The sequence below is a fragment of the Gracilinanus agilis genome, chromosome X (assembly GCF_016433145.1).
Source record: "Gracilinanus agilis isolate LMUSP501 chromosome X, AgileGrace, whole genome shotgun sequence".
Taxonomy (NCBI): Eukaryota; Metazoa; Chordata; class Mammalia; order Didelphimorphia; family Didelphidae; genus Gracilinanus; species Gracilinanus agilis.
The window spans coordinates 72,521,356-72,526,741 of NC_058136.1; positions in this window are offsets into that span (position 1 = coordinate 72,521,356).

The following is a 5,386-nucleotide window of genomic DNA, read 5'->3' on the forward strand; positions in this document are numbered from 1 at the left end:
CCTTCCTCTTTCCCCTCATTCCTCTTTTCCTTCCTTCATTTCTCCCTCCTTTCCTTCTTCTTTTCCTCTCTTCTTTCCTCCTTCTTCCTCTCTCCCTTCTGACACTGGCCAAGTCATGCTATAAGTTGAAGAGAAAGCAGAATGCCTTATGGGTTATTCAGCTGAATGATCATATCTAGACAAATGACTATTCAGGTGTGCAATGGTGCAGTCATTAACTTACGACAACTGGTGACTTTGACCAACCGAGCCCACAAGATCCAGACATTCGTGGCCTGTGGGCAAAAGAGTCTGGAACCTTCAAATCTCGCTCCAGTGAGTGATGCCAGGGGTTTCCAAAGAGTTTTTCCTGGCTCCGATAATTCTCAGCTCCATCAGACTTTTCCTGATAGGATCTATCTGAGATGTAGAAAGGGGAGGACATTGACGTTATCGAATCCAGCCCTCTCGTTTTACTGATGAAGAAACAGAGAAGCCTCAGGTCTGTTGTTAAGTTTTTATACTCTCGTTTCCAGGGAAATGAGGAGAATGGCATTCTGGTTATTCTGATGGACAAATGATGGAGAGGAATGGTGCCCTGGCACCCAAGAACCATTCAAAAGGCCCCCAGGAAGGTCTCCAGTGGTGTAAGATGGATTCAGGATGGGGGATTTACAGGAGGGCTGGGACAGGGATGCCTTGAGATCTCACTGCTGAAGGGAGATCATGTATCAACTGAAACAATGACAGTAATGAAGTTGATCTTATTTAAAGGAGAAAAGCAAATTTTGAGGGTAACTAAGATTGCAGGGGCCATGCTTATCCTACTCGTAAGTTGGTTAAGGATATTAGCATATCAGTTATTTATAGGTAGCTGATTTATATGGGAGGGTCAGTTGAAGGTTTGGTTATCAAAGAGTCCTGTGATCATACTTGTATTTCTTTGACAACATCAAAAGTAAGCATTAAGTCAACTTGTAAAGGGAGTATTCCTTTGGGGAGTTTGTTTATGTTGAACTGGAGGGTGAAGGCAGGCTTTTAGTGGAGTTATCCTTTGGGCTTTTTTTCTTTTAAAGCACAGAACTTTTGAAGTGTCTGTTAAAAACGTGTCCTAGCTGTGTGGTCCTGGGCAAGTCACTTAACCCCCATCATGTAACCTTTAGCGCTCTTTGTCTTGGAACCGATACACAGTACTGATTCTAAGATGGAAGCAAGGGTTAAAAAATGTATCCATGGACAAAATACTTCCGAATTGCAATAATAACTGTGTTTTTATTAGGAGGAAGCAGGCTGAAAAGGCACACCCAAAGTTTTGTTTCTTAAATTAATTTCTTTGGACACTAGGGAGATTAGCCAAGGGAAGAAAGACCAAAGGGATCCTTTATGTCAGCCAAGTTTTGGGGGCTGAATCATTTTCTAGGGCTGAAGACCTAGAAAATACAATCATTTCAACACACCTGGGTGGGTTCCAATCCTAGAAAAGGAGACATAAAAAATAAAAAAAATAGAGACCATGTGGTACATCTGAGACTGGGGGACCTGGGTTCAAATGCCAACTTCCGGTTGCTCATTGTATGGTCTCGGGCAAGTTGCTGAGCCTCTCTGGAGTTTAGATGGAAGTGAGGTTCATTGGATGCCCATGCTCCCCCACAATTCCTTCTCCCATATATGAATACTTTTCATTTCATGCATCCTTCATAGCGGGAAACAGAGTTCCCTCTCTTTCTTCCCCAATATAGTACCACGTCCCTTCCATTTCTATCTTCTCCTAAGACCATAAAAATGGAGCAAAATCAAGTGTAGACCCTCTGTCTCTCTTAGTTAGCATTCTCTTAGACCAGTGATTCCCAAAGTGGGCGCCACCGCCCCCTGGTGGGTGCTGCAGTGATCCAGGGGGGCGGTGATGGCCACAGGTGCATTTAGCTTTCCTATTCATTGCTATTAAAATTTTTTAAAAATTAACTTCCAGGGGGCGAAGTCATATTTTTTCTGGAAAGGAGGCGGCAGGCCAGAAAAATTTGGGAACTGCTGGCTTAGACCCTTGATGACATTAGGATTCTGAAGGAATACTTTTGTTCTCCCTAATGTGATGTCATAAAGATTCATGCTCACATAATTCTCTTTCCACTGACTGTTACCTTTCTATTGTTCTCATGATTCCCTCGTTTCCATTTCAAAGTGTCTACTCGATTCTGATCTTTTCATCGGGAAGGTTTGGAAATACTTGATTTCATTGAAGATTAATTCCCCCCCCCCACCCTATGGAATCACACTCATTTTTGCTGTATAGGCTAACCATGGGTCTAAGTCTTTTTTGTCACTTGTCTCTTGGAATACAAATTCCAAGTTCTCTTNCACACTCATTTTTGCTGTATAGGCTAACCATGGGTCTAAGTCTTTTTTGTCACTTGTCTCTTGGAATACAAATTCCAAGTTCTCTTCTCCTTCATGTTGACATCTGCCTAATCTTGTTCAAACCTGACAGTAGCCCCTAGTACTTGAAATGTTTCTTTTTGGCTTCTTTGATCTGGAAGCTCTAGATTTTGGCTATGATGTTCCTAGTTTTCCTTTTAGGGTTTCTTTCAAGAGGCTAACTGGCAGATTCTTTGTATTTTCACTGTCCTCTGATCCTAATAGGTCTGAGAAGTTTCAAGTTATGATTTCTTGGAATAGGGCATCCAAGGGATTTGCCCAGAGTTAAACGGTTGCTAAGTGTGACAAGATTTGAACCCTGGCTTTCCTTATTCCAACATAATGTTCTATCCACTATGCCAGTGATGGGCAAACTACAGCCTGTGGGCCAGATGCGGCCCCCTGAAATGTTCTATCGGCTGCGCAGCATTCTTCCTAATCTGACGAATACGACGAGTAGGATACGATACAATGAAACTTGGAAAGAGTCGCCTTAGAAACAGACTGAAAGAGGAGCACTTCCTTTCCTTTGGCCCCCTCTGTAAAAAGTTGGCCCAGCACTGCACCATGCCATATCGGACCTGGAAAGGACATTAGACTATGTCAGAGTTGTGAAAGGGAATAGGATGTATAATGTCGCAGCCTGGAATGAAGTTAGAATTGAGAACGTTGGTGCTGGGAGGATCTTTAACCAGACTATCAGAGTTAGAAAGAACCTTAGAGTGGATAATTTCTTTTTTTTTTATCTCATTCGGTGTGGCCGCCTTTTGTTTATTTTTTTTTCTTAGAGTGGATCATTTCTGAGCTGAAGAGAAGCTTAGAACATAAAATGGCAGATGAGGGAGGGAGCTTAGAACCTTATAATATCAGAGCCTGGAGGGATTTTAATATATACGATGTCAGAAATGGGAGGGAACTTAGAACAGAGAATAATAGGCAGAGCTAGAATATGCCTTAGAATGGAGAAGAGAAGATCTGCGAGGCTCTGAGAACAGAAAGTGTTAGGAGCTTGAAGGCTCTCGGAACCGAAGAGAGCTCTGAGGACTGTAATAGAGAGTGCCAGAGCGGGTTAGGAGCCTAGAACACACAGGGAAGGTCCTTGTTCAGGGAGACATGAGGAGCCAGTAATAACAGAGGGGCCTCCATCAGCTGGATGGGTGGTTGGTCAGAGTGGGCAGGAGGAGCCTTAGAGATCATCCCTCTCGCTTCATAGAGGAAGCTGAGGCCCAGGAAGGGGAAGAGCCTTGTTTGAGGCCTCCTGACTCCCAAAGGAGTGGTTTTCCCTTGACCACGGCTGTCCTCGGGGTGAACTTGGACCATAATAAGAGGCTTAGACTATGACAGATTTCCAGAGGAACACGCTGTCATAATCAAACGCAAACATCAAAGTCAGACATCAAGGGCCTTTGATTATCCCCCATTTGGGCCGGGATGTGCTTCATGCTAAGGAAATGGAGTGTTCAATTGCAGAGGCATTTACTGGCAATAAAAAGAAAAGGCATCCCACGAACAAAATGAAAGGCGAGCAGAAGAGAGGCTGCAGCCACACCCTTTCCTGGGAGGCCTTCCACCGAGCAGCCTCTCCCTCGTACGGCCGCTTCGCCTCGGACGCCTCGTCGGGTCCCAGCAGAGCACAAGGCAGGGAGACCGAGGCCAAGTCGGGGCACCAGGGGGAAGGAGACGGAGCCCCGCGAGGCTGGCCGGCAGGTGACGGGTGCTTAGGTGGGTGGGCCCAGTGAGCCTGTGACTCCTGGCTCCCCATAGCTAGAGGATTTGAGGAGATTAAGCATCCATAGTAAGGAACTGGCGACTCCCAAGGGGAACCATTGGAATCTAGTAGAAGAGAGGCCGTCCCAGAGCGTCTCGCCCAACTCCCTCATTCCCCTCCTGGAAAAAAATGGGGCCGAGATGAAAACCTGGGCTTGCTTCTCGCTCTTTCCCCAGGCCGGCACCAAGCAGAAGTATTTTTAAGCGGGTTTCAAAGGCCCGAAATAACTGGGCCTGCCTATTCCCCCACATGATTTCCGTGCCCACATTCACAAAGAGCGCATTCAGAGGCTCTCCGAGTGGGAAGGGCCCGCCATTCGATCCACACCTGAACCGCAATCTCTGCGGCAGCATCCTGGGCCGGCGGCCATCTAGGCCCTGCTTGAAAGACTCCAGGGAGGGGGAGGCCACCACCGTCCGAGGCGGCCCATTCCACTCTGGGACAGTGCCGAGGGCTGACTTCCTACGACTCCCCTCTTTTGTTTCTAGGCCTCCGGGATGGGGCCGTACAAGTCCGATTCCCCCAACACGCACGTTGTCAAACCCTTAAAATAAGAAGGTGGTTATCAAAGGCTCCCTGGCTGAGACGATGTCAATATCAAGCAATTAATCAGCAAACACCTATTTATTAAGCCCCTACTGTGTTCCGGGTACCATGCGAAAGCTCTAGGGATAAGGCAAAAGGCAGTCACCACCCTTAAGGAGCTTCCAAGCTAATAAAGTAGACAGACTGATGAACTTGGAATCAAGAAGGCCTGGGTTCAAATTGCCTTTCAGATATTTACTATCTGAGTCATCCTGGGGGAGTCCCTTATCTTCTCTGGGCCCTGCCTCACAGGGCTGTTGTGAGGATCAAATGAGGTCCAATTTTTCATGACTCCATTTAGGGTTTTTTTTGGCAAAGATATTGGAGTGGTTTTTGCCCTTTCCTTCTCCAGCTCACTTTTAAGATCAAGCAACTGAGGCAAGAAGGGTGAAGTGACTTGTCCAGGGTCACACAGATAGTTTGTCATTTCCTTCTCCAGCTCATTTTACAGATGAGAAAACTGAGGCAAACAGGGTCAAGTGACTTGCCCAGGGTCCCACAACTAGTATCTCAGCTTGCATTTGAAGTCAACTCTTCATGGTCCTTTGGGGGTTTTCTTGGCAAAGATATAGGAGTGGTTTTTGCCATTTCCTTTTCCTGATGAGGAAACGGAGGCAAATGGGATCGAGTGACTTGTCCAGG